This window comes from Macaca fascicularis, chromosome 16 (assembly GCF_037993035.2).
Source record: "Macaca fascicularis isolate 582-1 chromosome 16, T2T-MFA8v1.1".
Lineage (NCBI taxonomy): Eukaryota > Metazoa > Chordata > Mammalia > Primates > Cercopithecidae > Macaca > Macaca fascicularis.
The window spans coordinates 89,270,782-89,286,924 of NC_088390.1; the positions used below are offsets into that span (position 1 = coordinate 89,270,782).

Sequence of the window (16,143 nt, forward strand, 5' to 3'; positions counted from 1 at the left end):
CCGGCTACTTTTTTGTATTTTTACTAGAGATGGGGTTTCACCATGTTAGCCAGGATGGTCTTGATCTCCTGACCTTGTGATCCACCCACGTTGGCCTCCCAAAGTGCTGGGATTACAGGTGTGAGCCACCACGCCTGGCCTATTTTTTTGTTTTTGTTGTTTATTTTTTTCCTTAAGATTTTATATGGCTTTGCTTTTACTTTTATATTTAATTCCTTTTTTTTTTTTTTGAGACAGGGTCTTGCTCTGTCACCCAAACTGGAGTGCAGTGGTGTGATCACAGTTGGCTGTAGCCTCAAACACATGGACTAAGGTGATCCTCCTGCCTCAGCCTCCCCAGTAGCTGGGACTACAGGCACGGTCACTATGCCTGGTGAATTTTTTGTAGATACAGGGTTTTGCCATGTTGCCCAGGATGGTTTAATACCTTAAATTTTTTTTTTTTGGTGACTTTTGTCCATTGAGACATCCGTATACTTTATGAAGTCAAAAAGAGTTATATAAGTCTTATCACAAAAAACAGCAGTTCCCTGTCCCTCTTACCTATTCCTGGATAGCAAACTATCGCAAACTTAGTGGCTTAGAATAAGTACCGTTTTATTCCGTCTTCGGATATGTTGTGTCAGGAGTTTGTGGAGGGCCTGGCGGAGTGCTCCTTCTGTTTCATGGACGCTGGGGTGGCTCAGTTAGGAGAAAGCTGGCAGGTGACTGGTCTGGCGGGTCCAGGACAGCTTCACTCACCTGCCCTCTGTCATGGAGGGGCAGCTGGGATCCTGCGATCCGCTGGAACCTCATCCTCACTCAGGAGCACTTCACAGGCCTCTCTAGGAGGGTGGTCAGCTGTGTGATGGCTCAGGACTTGAAGAGAGCAAGGTGGAAAGTTCCAGTCCTCCAGAAGGCTGGGCTGTGGATTGTCAGGGCGTCCCTTCTGTTGCTTTCTCTGCCGAGGAAGCCTCATGCTGCCCAGATGCAAGGCGGGAGCCGAGGGCTCCACCTCTCCGCGGCGGGAGTGCTGGGTGTCTGCGCTACGACTCCCTCTACCCAGAAGCCCCACCTCGGCCTTTCCTGAGCTGAGTGTTCTGGTGTTTACCTCCTCGATTCCAGCCTTCCTGATCTGTCGGTGGTCTGTGCCCTCTCTCCCTCTCCCTCTCCCTTCTCCTCTCCTGGTCTGGGTGTTGTCTGGTGGCTTGCCTTCATGGAGGGTGGGATTTGCCTCTCTTTGCCCCTTCTGCCCCCACGCCCGCCCGCCTGCCATCCAGGGGGTTTTGCCTGCCTCTCCTGCACTGGAAGCTGCTGCTTGGATCCCATGTCTTTCTCTTGAGTTAATCATTTATTTTGACATGAGGCACATACCTTTTACAGGCTCTTGAGAAAGTGTGAGAGAGTTTTTTGGAGGCCTTGAATTATTGAAAATGGTTTTATCTGCCTGACTGCTAGTTTGGCTGAGTCTGGAACTTCAGGCCAGAAATCATTGACCTTCAGAGTTTTGCAAATTTTCTCCATTTTCTGCAGCTTCTACTACTGCGGTTGAGAACCTTGATGCCATTCAGATTCCTGATTCTTTCTCTCCCGACATTTCGTGTGAAAATTTTCAAACATATGGACAAGTTGTAAGGATGCTCCAGTGAACTCTCATATACCCAACAGCGGGTTCTGCAGTTAGCACAGCTGTCTGCGTTCCCTTCCCTTCCCCTCTCCATCTGACTTACCCTTCCCTTCCCCTCGCCGTCCAACTTACCCTTCCCTTCCCCTCGCCATCCAACTTACCCTTCCGTTCCCCTCTCCATCCGACTTACCCCTCCCTTCCCCTCGCCGTCCAACTTACCCTTCCCTTCCCCTCGCCATCCAACTTACCCTTCCCTTCCCCTCTCCATCCAACTTACCCTTCCCTTCCCCTCGCTGTCCAACTTACCCTTCCCTTCCACTCGCCATCCAACTTACCCTTCCCTTCCCCTCGCTGTCCAATTTACCCTTCCCTTCCCCTCGCCATCCAACTTACCCTTCCCTTCCCCTCGCCATCCAACTTACCCCTTCCCTTCCCCTCTCCATCCAACTTACCCCTTCCCTTCCCCTCGCCATCCAACTTACCCCTTCCCTTCCCCTCTCCATCCGACTTACCCCTCCCTTCCCCTCTCCATCCAACTTACCCTTCCCTTCCCCTCTCCATCCAACTTACCCTTCCCTTCCCCTCTCCATCCAACTTACCCTTCCCTTCCCCTCGCCATCCAACTTACCCTTCCCTTCCCCTCTCCATCCAACTTACCCCTTCCCTTCCCCTCGCCATCCAACTTACCCTTCCCTTCCCCTCTCCATCCAACTTACCCTTCCCTTCCCCTCTCCATCCAACTTACCCCTTCCCTTCCCCTCGCCATCCAACTTACCCTTCCCTTCCCCTCGCCATCCAACTTACCCTTCCCTTCCCCTCTCCATCCAACTTACCCCTTCCCTTCCCCTCGCTATCCAACTTACCCTTCCCTTCCCCTCGCCATCCAACTTACCCTTCCCTTGCCCTCGCCGTCCCGCTTACTTATCTTGCTGCATTTCACGTCAGTTGCAGACATCAGTCTGCTTTGCTCCAAACACTTTGCAGGCGTATTCTTATTAGTTTGTGATTCTTCTTTCAAAGGTAAGGTTTACATTCAGTGAAGGGCACAGGTCTTAAGAGGACCATTTAACAAGTTTTGACAAACATGTTCTCCCATTATGGCCCCAGAGAGCACCGTCACACCGATGCTACCCTTCCCCACCCAGACCGTGGCAACTGCAGGCTGATGCTTTTCCACCATGGATTAGTTTTATGTGTTGTAGAACTTTATGTCAGTAGTGGTTCCTGGTTTTTATGTACAGCTGTTTCTCACCTGCAGGTTCTTTCCTTTATCCTCAGTAGTCTTAGTTTTCTTAACTTTATATTCCAACACTTCTGTTAAGTATTTGATTCCTCATTTTGGTTTCCATGAGCTCTGTTTTGTTCTGAGTGTTCCTTTTGTAGCATCTCATTCTCATGCAGTAGTTGCAGTAGCTTTTCTTATCCTTCCTAAGGATTTTAGTGATAGCTTTCTTTTAGTGGGGGGTGGAGGAGTGGGGGGCGGATGTTCTTCCTGTGTGTGTGTGTGTGTGTGTGTGTGTGTGTTTAAAGACCTGGGGTCTCGCCGTGTTACCCAGGCTGGACTTGAACTCCTGGTCTCAAGGGCTCCTCCTGCCCCAGCCTCCCGGGTAGCCGGGACTGCAGGAGTGCCATGCCGTGCCTGGTGCCTTCCCTGCCTCTTCAGCATGGCCTCTGCCGAGCACCTCGGGGAGTCAGCCCTGTCTCCTGCAGAGGTGGGAGGCCTGCCCCCAGTGCTTCTTGGGTTAGGCCTGCCCTGCCCCACCCCCCCGAGTTCTGTGGTGCCACAGACCTGGAGCTTTGTAGGTTCCTGTCCTGTGGATCAGGGGGAGTGTGGGTTTCCTCCCTCCAGGAGAGGGCTGGGCTTCTCGGTCTGAGGCCTTTCCTGCTGTCCCTGCACTTCCAGGCTCTTCCGTGGTCCTGGTGCTGCCTTTCCTGCCCTTCCTCTTCTACCCTGTAGCTTATGCCTTGAAAAAAGAAAATGGTCCGTTTCTGCTGTTTTTAGTGGGATTTTACCCACTATTTTTTATGTGTTCAACCCCCTATGTTACTCAGCAGTCTTGTGATTAGGTTTTTGACCAAATCTTAGGAACTGTCATGGGGGTGGCCGCTGGTGTTTCTTGCGTGTTCGTGGTGTTGGGGCCAAGTGCACCACCTGTGCTGGTCCATTCACTCAGGAGCACCAAGCACCTGGCCCGTGGAGTCCCTCACATGTCTGTTTACTCAGGAGCACCACGCACCGTGGAGCCCCCACACACAGATCGGGAACATGGCCGAGGTACCCAGCTCAGAGGGCGATGAGCAGAATTACACCAGATGTGGGGGGTGCTTCCCTGCGGTTGCAGACCCTGGGTGGGGAGGGAGCGGTACCTGGGGCGGTGGCTGCTCTTGGGGATAAGCCCTGGTGCCAGTGTGTTCGGGGGGTGCCAGGGACACAGGCAGGTGCTGGCGTTGCTGCCTCTGTGTCAGGGTCTCTCTCTAGGGGCACACAGGCTGGAAGCACAGTCCTAGTTGAGCTTTCCTAGTTTCCAGGTGGGGGGATGAGGCACAGGACATGGCCGGCTCAGCCCCTTCCTCTCAGTCCTGTCCAACTCGGCCCCATCTTCTCCGTCCGTCCTGTCCAGCTTGGCCCCTTCTCTCCATCCTGTCCGGCCTGGCCCCTTTCTCTCCGTCCTGTCCAGCTCGGCCCCTTCCTTTCCGTCCGTCCTGTCTGGCCTGGCCCCTTCCTCTCCATCCTGCCCAGCCCACCCCGGTCCCTTTGAAGCATCATCCTCTCCAGCACTGTGTGCTGGGACTCAAGTCTCGGCTCTTCCATCTTCACCCTTTGTGACTTGGGGCAGCAATCACTGACCTCCCTGGGCCTCTGTCTTACCATCCGTGGAAGGGACTTGTGAGCGTCTCACAGAACACCTGAGGTGAAGGAAGGGCGTCGGCCTCCGTCCTACCGTCCGTGAAAGGGAAAGGGACTTGTGAGCGTCTCTCACAGGACACCTGAGGTGAAGGAAGCGCGTCACATCTTTGACCTTCTTAAAATGCAAGATTGTTGTTGATTTAATCCTTTGTGTTCCTTGTGGGGTGCTGCATCCAGAGGAAAGGAGAAAGGAAATGGAAACTCTGCAGAAAATCCAGAGGCCTGGCATCAGGCTCCCAGTCTGATTTTGCCGCGGCTGTAGGGGAGACGCAGCAACATCCTGTCCCCTGAGGGCACGGCTTCAGGAACAGCTCCGGGCCTGAGGGCGCCTCTCGCCTGGCGGTGTCTCAGGCCTCTGCCCTCCTAAAGGGACTCAGGCCAGTGGGCGGGACTGTGGGATGGGACCGGGAGGCTGAGGGGGTGAGGGTGGCGGGCAGGCTCCGGCTTCCCTTCCCAACCAGACTCTAGATCTGGGGGCAGGGCATCCTGGGTCTGTCGGCCGAGCGCATGTTAAGAGGAGGAGGAACAGAAGGCGTAGGAACCCCCACAGGCCTGTCATGTCTCCTGCCCTCCCCCGACCTGCATCCAGCTCTTAAGGGGTTTGGAGTACTTGCCCCTCCCCTTCCTTTGGAAAGTGTTTCTTAGAGTTTCTTGGTTGTCATTCATTTCTGGTTGGAATTCCCATAGTGAGAGACTGTCTTGGTTTTGTGCTGGCCTAGGGGCTGCCACGTGCCCTGTGGTGCTGAATGCATCACGGCTGTGATCCCTGTGCCCCCTCCACATGCTGTGTCCAGCGTGCCACGTCCCCTCGTCCAGCCCTCTGCAGCCCCCTCCACGCGCTACATCCAGCGTGTCATGTCCTCTCATCCAGCCCTCTACTGCCCCTTCCACATGCTGTGTCCAGCGTGCCACGTCCCCTCTTCCAGCCCTCTGCTGCCCACAGCACGCACTGCATCCAGCGTGCTGTGTCCTCTCATCCAGGCCCCTGCTGCCCCCTCCACGCGCTACATCCAGCGTGCCGTGTCCTCTCATCCAGGCCTCTGCTGCCCCCTCCACGTGCTGCGTCCTGTGTGCTGTGTCTTCTCATCCAGGCCTCTGCTGCCCCCTCCACGCGCTGCATCCAGTGTGCCACGTCCCCTCATCCAGGCCTCTGCTGCCCCTTCCACGTGCTGCGTCCAGTGTGCCATGTACCCTCGTCCAGCCCTCTGCAGCCCCCTCCACGCGCTACATCCAGCGTGCCGTGTCCTCTCATCCAGGCCTCTGCTGCCACCTCCACGTGCTGCGTCCTGTGTGCCGTGTCCTCTCATCCAGCCCTCTGCTGCCCCTTCCACATGCTGTGTCCAGCGTGCCACGTCCCCTCTTCCAGCCCTCTGCTGCCCACTGCACACACTGCATCCAGCGTGCCGTGTCCTCTCATCCAGGCCTCTGCTGCCCCCTCCACGTGCTGCATCCAGCGTGCTGTGTCCTCTCATCTAGGCCTCTGCTGCCCTGTCCACACGCTGTGTCCTGTGTGCTGTGTCCCCTCATCCAGCCCTCTGCTGCCCCCTCCATGGGCTGCGTCCTGTGTGCCGTGTCCCCTTGTCCAGCCCTCTGCTGCCCGCTGCTCTCTTTGGGATTTCCATTGTTTCCCCTTCCCCTTCCTTTCCTGGTTTTCTTCCCTAGTGTGGGGACCCTTCCTGCCGCTGCGGGGCCCTGCTGCAGCCTCTGCCTTCCGTCCCTGGCGGTAGTGAGACTGGCCGAGACCCAGGGGAAGCCTGGAGACTGTCCTAGATTTCGGGAATGGTGCTACACAGGCTTGCTGGCTTGGGTTAGGGCCCTAGGCCCTGCCTCCGGGTTGCCTGGAAGCCGCCAGCCGGGCCTGGACACCTCTCTGCCTCCTGTCACCTCGGAGCAGCGGAGCAGCAGCCCAGGAACAGGTCACGGCCTTCGCCTGTGTTACGTGGCCACCGGCCTGAGAGCCCCTGCAGACCCTGTGTTTTGGGAAGTCGATTTAACTGAACAGAGCACAACTGAGAAGGGGCTGCCTCCCTCCCCACCCACCCTCGTTGCCTGGGACTGCTTGTCCAGGAGCTGGGCCTCGGGTGTCTGGTCTCTGGGCCACATACACTAACAAGGCCAAGCTCAGCAGTACCCCCGGGGTCCTCAACCACCAAGTGCCAAGGTCTGGGCCCGACCTGCTCTGGGCGCTGTGGGCACCGCTCAGTCACTCTCTGCAGGTGACCGAGGAGACATCTGATTTCTCATTAACAATGAACAACCCTGAGAACATCAGTGGGGTTTTATTTGTTGTGTCAGACAGCGCAGCGATGTGGAGAAATGGAAGTGGAGTTGATTTGGCCGTTGTGGTGAGAGATGGCCAAGACCTAGGAGAGAGTTTGGGGAAAGCTTTTCTTCTGGACATTTGTTGACTTTGATGAGTAAGTGGAGGGCTTTATTTGTAACTTGAAGTCTGAGATTTGTCATGTCAGTACCTAAACTTTAATTTGTTTGTACAAATAATGCCACGATTTAATTTTTTTTTTTTTTCTTGAGACGGAGTCTTGCTCTGTCACCCAGGCTGGAGTGCAGTAGCGCGATCTCCGCCTCCCGGGTTCAAGCGATTCTCCTACCTCAGCCTCCCGAGTAGCTGGGATCACAGTCGCGTGCTACCACGGCTGGCTAATATTTTGTATTTTTAGTAGAGACGGGGTTTCACCGTGTTAGCCAGGATGGTCTTGATCTCCTGACCTCATGATCCTCCCGCCTCGGCCTCCCAAAGTGCTGGGATTATAGGGATTACAGGCGTGAGCCACCGGGCCGGGCCCACGGTTTGAATTTTTATGAAACTGGAGCTAATTAATTTTTTCAGATGAGTGGGAGTGTAGCAAACAGCCCCTCTCTGTTGCCCCTTTTTCCTACCAAGGCCCCTCCAGGCTGCCTCTTGCCTGGTGAGTGTGAGGGGATGGGTGGGCGCAGCCCTGTGGGATGGTGCTCTATGGCAGAGCTGACAGTTTCTGGGTGTGTGGCCTGTGGGTAGCCTTTGTACTGGGTGCATAGTCCCTGGCTCCTCCCTCCCAACACCTTCACCCCGAGCGGCCTTGGAAATGGGGCTCTGGTGGCTCTGCAGGCACCGTCAGAGTCAGAGGGAGGGCGAGCAGCTTTTGGTTTCTGTTTAAACAGCATCCTGTCACTCCCTCCTCTCCTAGTGCGGATTGGAGCTGCAGCTTCTGTGTTGAGAGGGAAACTTGAAACCCTGAGCTATGGCTTGTTTTGTCTTTGATTGGGAAACCCAATTCAGGTTTGTGAACCTGGGCCAAGTGTAAGAATTCCCACAGTTTTCCTCACCACCTCTCCTCCCCCACCCCGACAGTGAAGCGTCTTAGGCTTCGGAATTCTCGCTCGCCTGACTCAGGCTTGTTAGTTTTCCAGGAGCAACTCCTGTGGCCCCCGTATAGGGAATTTCTTCAAAGGTGCCTTTACACACACAGCAGTCCGGTACAGAAGTCATCTCGTTAAATTGTGCAAGGACAAGTAAAATTTAAAAAATTAACACTTAGATCTTCTTTTTTTTCTTGCTACAAATAACAGTGGAAAACCTAGCAATGAAAATAGATGTGAACAGACAAAAGGCCAGTGGGGCTGGTCCCTTCTCATCCTCTCCCGTGTCTCCTGGAGGCTTCTCCACCTCTGTGTCTTCCCTCTCCCTCCTGCCTTTGCTGCCGGCTTCTCCACCTGTGTGTCTTCCCCTGCTCTGCTGCGTCTTCTCCACCTCCGTGTCCCCCTCTGCCAGCTGCATCAGTGCTGCTTACTGGGCTTGGTCTTCAGGGCCACTGTTTCTCCTCAGCTAAGTCCTGAGAGTCACATTTCCATCCATTGCAGTGAAATCTTTTCCTTCATGTATTTCCAGACCTTGGTTTTGGCTCCTTTTCATATCTTCCTTGTTTCCTCGCTGTGGTTTTCATTTCTCCTTTCATCTCCTTAACCTGGTTTTCGATAGTGTCTTTTAGGTTATCTCAAGTTCATTTCAAGTTCTGAAAGTAAGGGTTAAAGTCAGAACCGCGTTGCGCTGCGTCGCACTGGCAGTCGCTAGGCGTTGTTCCAAGCACGTGGATAAACCGAGAGTCCTCGTGGTTGCCCCGGGGGTGGGACTGCCATCGTCCAGAGAGACCCGCTCTTGCCCGTGATGCCGCATGGGTCCCTCTCGCAGGATGCGACCTTGATGGTCTTGATCTCCTGACCTCGTGGTCCTGACAGGCTTTGCGTCCTGTCACCTCAGCCAGGCAGGACCTTCTGCTAGAACCCTCTTCACTGGGAGCTGGAGGAGCTTCACTGTGCACCGTCTGGAGGCAGAAGCGAAGCAGCGGCCCCCGTGTGCTTGTGCGGCAGCTGCTGGGGCTGTGCTGTTGCTGGCTGTGTGTGCTGACACCGGGCCCGCTGCGGTGTGGCTGTGCTTAGACTCTGGTGACTTGGCCCCCATGGCCTCATCAGCCCTGATCCATCCCTGCACTGAACTCCTGTGGGGCTTGTGGTGAGTCTGGACTGACTCAGCTTTCTAAAAGCGGAAAAGCAGAAGTTAACAGGGCTACGGAGATAAATGGACAGACCCAGTATCCTCCTGAGAGCTCAGAACACCTCTCAGTTAGTGATAAATAAATATGTAGCGGAGATGTAGATATGTATAAAATGCACATGACATACTATGTGTGTACATACAGTATTTCAACAACAGGGGCAACTGGCTCGATTCCGTAATTGATACAGAATCCTGAGCCAGCCGTTGGAGAATACACGTTTGTAGACACCTGAAGAGCATTCACAGATATTACACATCGAGGCCATAGAACAAGTCTCGAGACATTCCAGAGACTCACTGGCGTACAGACGGTATTCCATGCTCACAAAGTAATGAAATTAAAAACTGGATACAGAACCGTAAGGGAAAGGTGATAATTTTTACTTAGAAGCTATACAAATGTCTAAATCACATGAGTCAAAGAAGTCTCAGGAGAAGTTTTGAAATAAAAAGTTAAAAAAGTTTAAAAATAAAAACAAGTTAAAAAGAAACAGTCACAAAATTATTCCATCTAAAATTTTGGGAAGCAACTAAGGAAACTTAAACCCTTAAACAGGTATGACGAAGTTGTGGCCTGCAGGCCCGATGGGGCCTCAGCCTGTTTCTATCCAGTTTTCGAGCCAAGAGTGTTTTTCACAATTTAAAAATGTTACCAATAAGAATAAACACAACCAAGCAGAGTCTGCGACGTGGACTGCATGTGGCCCACAGGGCCTGAGGTTCCCTCTGGCCGTGGCAGGAATCACTTGGTAACTCGGCCTCAGACGCACGTACAGAAAAGGGGAAAGGTTCACTCCGCACAGGGCGGTGGGAGGAGGGCAGTGAGCAGAACCCTGGAAATGCAGGAGGTGGACAACAGAGATGGGAAAGGACACGCAGAGCCAGACGCAGCTCTTAGAGAGAGCTCATGGGACCGCTACACGCGTGGCCAACGGGCAGGAAGCGGGAGCCTTACGCACGGAGGGGAGCCCTTGTGTAGTTGCCGTGGAGATGGAAAATGGCGTGTTAAGAATACCTTTTGCCAGGAAATTTGGTAGCTCAGGCAAAATAGACATTCTGAGAGAAGCATAATTTATCAAAGTTGACCCGGGTAGGAGTAGAAAAGTGACTCCTTGCTGCTTCAGTACCTCTGCTTGTAAGTTGAACAATTACTGTTGACCCCATAGGATTTTCAATGATTTTGTTGAGACGCAGTTCACATGCCATTCAGTTCTCTCATTAAGTGTACAGTTCAGTGGCTTGTGATGCATTTGCAGAGTTTTGCGGCCATTGCCACAGTCGGTTGTAGGAACATTTTACCCCACGCTCCTTCGCTGCCATCCCCAAGCCCCCGTCCTCCCCATCCTAGACACCGCAGCTGTATTCTCTTTGTGTCTGCCCATTCTGGACGTTTCCTGTGAATGGAACCGTGCTCCCTGCGGTCCTCTGTGGTGGCTCCTGGCCCCGAACGTGGTGTTGGCGTGGTCCGTGGGCATCGCAGTCCCCAGCAGTGCCCCTGTTCTTTTCCTTGCTGAAGCCTGTTCCATCGTGTGGCGTCTTCGTCAGCTCAGGCTGCGGCAACAAGACGCCACAGATGGGGGCTCACGCAGCACAAATGCTTCCCTCACGGTTCTGGAGGCGGGTGTCTGAGATCGAGGGGCTAGGCCGGGCGCGGTGGCTCACACCTGTAATCCCAGCACTTTGGGAGGCCGAGACGGGCGGATCACGAGGTCAGGAGATCGAGACCATCCTGGCTAACACGGTGAAACCCCGTCTCTACTAAAAATACAAAACACAGCCGGGCGAGGTGGCGGGCGCCTGTAGTCCCAGCTACTCGGGAGGCTGAAGCAGGAGAATGGCGTAAACCCGGAAGGCGGAGCTTGCAGTGAGCTGAGATCCGGCCACTGCACTCCAGCCTGGGCCACAGAGCGAGACTCCGTCTCAACAAAAAACAACAACAACAACAAAAAAAACAAGATCGAGGGGCCAGCAGGCTCGGTTTCTTCCGAGCTCCCCTGGGCCTGCAGGCGCTGCCTTCCTGCCGCGTGCTCGCCGCTCAGTCTGTGTCTGGGTGTCCTTATTTCCTCCTCTTATGAGGACACTGGTCATAGCAGATCCGGGCCCCACTCGCGTGGCCTCATTTTACCTTACGCATCTCTAAGGGCCACATCTCCAGATACAGGCACTCGGGAGCACTGGGATTCAGCCCACGACGTACGTGGAGGCCGCGTTTTATTATCCATCCGTCAGTTGGTAGACATTTGGGTTGTTTCCCTGTAGGCTGCTGTGAATAAAGCATTTGTGTGTGAGGTTTTGTGTGGATGTGGTTTTTGTCTTGGGTACAGGCCTGGCCATGGATCATAAGGCTGTTTGGAGAGGTAAGGGAACGAACACAGCCGGAGCTCAGAACCGTGTCAGGCGTGCGACGCGTCCTGTTTCGAGGTTGGTGACGAGGCTGCAGCTCAGAACTGTGTCAGGCGTGCGACGCGTCCTGTTTCGAGGCTGGTGACGAGGATGCAGAGCAGCTCCTGAGGATGGGAGCTTGTGATGCAGCTGCCTCTTTATGTGCGATGGGAAGGTGGCTACTCAGCTTTCTCTCTCTCTCTTTTTTTTTTGATTAATTTATTTTGTTGAGACAGGTTCTTGCTCCGTTGCCCAGGCTGGAGTGCAGTGGTGCGATCAGAGCTCACAGCATCCTTGGCCTCCTGGGCGTGAGTGGTCCTCCGACCTCAGCCTCCTGAATAGCTGGAACCACAGGCATGTGCCACCGTGCCCAGCTGAGTGTCGCATCTTTTTTCTCCTTTTTTTTTTAAGGGTAGGGCTTTGCCCTGTGACTGGTCTCAAAGTTCTGGGCTTAAGCGGTCCACCTGTCTCAGCCTGCTAAGGTGCTGGGATTACAGGTGTGAGCCACTGCATCCTGCACCCGCCCCCCTTTTTTTTCTTCTTTTTTTGAGTCAGGGTCTTGCTCTATTGCCCAGGCTGAAGTGCAGTGGCTCAGTCACGGCTCACTGTAGCTTTGACCGCATGGGCTAGATCAGTCCCCCCACCTCAGCCTCACAAGTAGGTGAGTCTCAGGGGTTTGCCACCACACCCAGCTGATTTTTTCGATTTTTTTGTAGAGACAGGGTCTCACTATCTAGCCCAGGTTGCTCTTGAACTCCTGGCCTCAAATAATCTTCTCATCTTGGCCTCCCAAAGTATTGTGATTACAGGAATGAGCCACTGTTACTGGCCCCAGCTTTCTTTTGGTTAGTGTTTTCTCAGTATATTCTTTTCTGTCTTTTAATCTTTTTATATCCTTACATTTTAGGTATATGTTGATTAAAAATCTACCCTTTGATTTTAAGCTGGTGAGTTTAGTTCATTTGCTTTACTGACATGTTTGGATGTCTTTGTCTTACTATTTGAATTGCTTTTTCAGATTTTTCTTTTGTTTTTAAAAATTGTGGTTTCTATTGTGTCCCCAACCTGGTCCCATTCCACATCTTCTTCCTTATTGGTTTGGAAATCATATATTCTGTTCCTTGTGTTTTCTTCAGTGGTCGTCTTCAGCTTATACTATGAATGTTAAAAGCCAACAGCTAGCTTCTTAGCCTCCCCTCCAAATAACACACAGCCTACCCTGACCTTGATCACTTTCCACCTGACATACTTGACATCGTTGAGTTTGTAGTTCTTCTTGTTGAATATTAGGCATTACAGGTTGAGCACCCTGAATCCGAAAATCCAAAACTCATAACTTTTTGCATGCTGACTGGACACTCTGTGGGTGATGGGTTGCAGTGAAAACACAGGTAAACAACGCACAGTTGATTCAGCACCCGGGGGAAAAGATCCTTCCAGCCCCCTTCAGCTTGGAGAAATCCTTTCCACGTAAGACCGTGTTCCCTCATGCAAGCACGTCCACAAAGGGCGATAAAATGGCGGGGGTGCTGGCCGGACGCAGGCACTGCGGGCTCCTTACGAGGCTCCACACGGGCGAGACCTGTGCGCTCTGCTTGTGTGTGTGTGTCCCCTGCTCTGTGGTGTCCAGATACTGTTGACAATGTCAGAAAGGCCTGCAGATTACTTGTGTGAGTAATGGTGGTCAGAAAAGGAGCAAGCATTCATGTTCACACATCACACAGAGAGCCAGGCTGCTGGAGGGAACTGGGCAGCAGTGTAAGAGCACGGTGCTGGAGTGAGTGCCAGATATGACCTCAGAAACAGGAGGAACGGTTGACGTTCTGCGCTGAAATGATGACCAGAAAAACACTGCACAAAGCTACAGGTGAAGTTTCCATCATGTATTGAAAGAGTGGATCTGTCAGCATCGCAGTGGAGCCAGGCCACTTAATAGCACCAATCGCAAGACAAGCAAAGCTCCGTGTGAGGCTCCTAATCGCTTTCACGAAGCTCTGTCCTTGTGACTCACCACCTATGAAAGGCCACACCTCCTAACACCATGCCCTTGGGAGTGAGGATTTCAGCAGGAATTTGGGGGAACACAAGCATTGGGGCGTCGCATCTGCCCGTGGCCTTCCTCCCAGCGGCCTTCCTCCCTGTGGCCCTCCTCCCCGTGGCCCTGTGCCCCGTGGCCCTGTGCCCCGTGGCCTCTCTTCCCCTGCCAGCTGCCCCCTCACCCTGCTCTCAGCCTCACGGACCCCTCTTCGTCCTGTGTGGGCCACTTTGGCCCCCACCATCCCTTCCGGGACGTGCAACCCTATGTGGTGCCACCTGATGCTTCAGGACTGAATTTTCAGGAGGGGCAGGGAAAGGTGTTTGCTTTTGTAAAAAATTTTTTTAGAGCCAGGGTCACTCGGTTGCTCAGGCTGGAGTGGGTGCAGTGGTGTAGTCACGGCTCACTGCAGTCTTGGCCTCCTGGACTAAAGCGATCCCTTCCACCTCAGCCTCCCAAGTCACTGTGGCACTATGGGTGTGTGCTACCACACCCGGCTAATTTTTTTTATTTTTTGAAGAGTTGGGATCTCACTGTGTTGCCCAGGCTGGTCACGAACTCCCATGCTCACGTGATCCACTCACCTCGGCCTCCCAAAGGGCTGGGATTACAGGTGTGAGCCACTGTGACTGGCCAGGTGTTTGCTCTTAAAAAACCATTTCTCTCTTTCTGTGTGTATGTGTGTTTTGAGGTAAAATTTCACATAATATAAAAATAACCATTAGGCCGGGTGCGGTGGCTCAAGCCTGTAATCCCAGCACTTTGGGAGGCCGAGACGGGCGGATCACGAGGTCAGGAGATCGAGACCATCCTGGCTAACCCGGTGAAACCCCGTCTCTACTAAAAAAATACAAAAAACTAGCCTGGCAAGGTGGTGGGCGCCTGTAGTCCCAGCTACTCGGGAGGCTGAGGCAGGAGAATGGCGTAAACCCGGGAGGCGGAGCTTGCAGTGAGCTGAGATTCGGCCACTGCACTCCAGCCTGGGCGACAGAGCGAGACTCTGTCTCAAAAAAAAAAAAAAAACCATTAACTTTAAAGTGAATAATTCAGAACATTTAGTACATTCACAGTGTTGCACAGCTACTATTTCTGTCTACTTTTGAGACATTTTTATCACCAAAAAAATATGCTGGTGTCCATTCACATAGTCACGACACATGACTGTTTTCCCAACCCCTGGCACCTGCCAGACTGTTTTCTGCCTCTACGTTTGCTTATTCTGAGAATTTCGTACACATGGAATCTGCAATGTGTGACCCTTTGTGCCTGGTTCATCTGTATTGTAGCATGTGTCAGGCCTTCATTTGTTTTTATGGCTGAATAATATTGCTTTGTATGGCTAGACCCCTTTTTGTTTCTCTGTCAGTTAATGGACACTTAGGTTTTCCCACCTTTTGGCTCTTGAGAATAATGCTTCTGTGAACGTTTGCGTACAAGTATCTGTTTGGATCCCTGTCTTTCCCTCTTTTGGGTGTGCATCCAGGGTGGGATTGCTGGAGCGCGTGCAGACCCTCGATGTGCTCACTGGGTGGGACTGCTGGAGCGCGTGCCAGACCCTCGATGTGCTCACTGGGTAGGACTGCTGGAGCGCGTGCGGACCCTCGGTGTGCTCACTGGGTGGGACTGCTGGAGCGCGTGCCAGACCCTCGATGTGCTCACTGGGTAGGACTGCTGGAGCGCGTGCAGACCCTCGATGTGCTCACTGGGTGGGATTGCTGGAGCGCGTGCAGACCCTCGATGTGCTCACTGGGTAGGACTGCTGGAGCGCGTGCGGACCCTCGGTGTGCTCACTGGGTGGGATTGCTGGAGCGCATGCGGACCCTCGGTGTGCATCCAGGGTGGGATTGCTGGAGCACGTGCAGACCCTCGATGTGCTCACTGGGTGGGATTGCTGGAGCGCGTGCGGACCCTCGGTGTACTCACTGGGTGGGATTGCTGTACTGCGTGCGGACCCTCGGTGTGCTTACTGAGGCGTCCCCAAGCTGTTTCCACACATGCTGTGCTGCTCTGCGTCCCCACCAGCAAGGCACACAGTTTCTGGTTTCTCTGTGTCCTCACCAACATCTGTGTTGTTCTTTTTCAAAAAATTATCATCCTCGTAGGTGTGAGGGGGTATCTTGTGGTTTTAATTTGAACTTGGTGACGAATGACATTGAGCATCTTTTCTTGTGCGCCTTGGCTGTTTGTGTATTTCTTTCGATAAATGTCTAGTCAAGTTCTTTGACCATTTTCAAATTGGAATGTTTGTCCTTTTGTTGTTGAGTTGTAAAAGCTGTTTGTATCTTCTGGATGTTAAACTCTTATCAGATTTATCATTTGCAAATATTTTCTCCCATTCTGTTGGTTGTCTTTTCTTTCTTTTGATAATATCTTTGTATTGTGTCGTGTTTAAACATTTCACCGTTGTTTTAATTCTCTCTTTTTAGTTCTTTTCTCTATGTGTGCGGTTTTGGGGTGTGTGTGATGTGTACATACACACATACACATATATGGGTGTCTAAAAAGTATTTTAATTTTTTTGCTTTAAATATTGGAAACTTTTAAATTGGAGTTGAGATTCTGTGTGGAATAATTTATTGTCGAATGAAAGGAAAGTGTGAAGCTTGTCAGGTGTTGTTACCTGACACGTCCACAGCAGCCATGCGGATGGTGCAGCCTTG

The 16,143-nt window shown here is 52.8% G+C and overlaps 1 protein-coding gene across 19 annotated transcripts in view; it reads left to right on the forward strand.

Moving 5' to 3' along the window:
* Window positions 1-16,143, forward strand: part of TBCD (tubulin folding cofactor D) — a 189,128-nt gene that overhangs the window by 82,986 nt on the left and 89,999 nt on the right. The gene's annotated exons all lie outside the window — the stretch shown is intronic.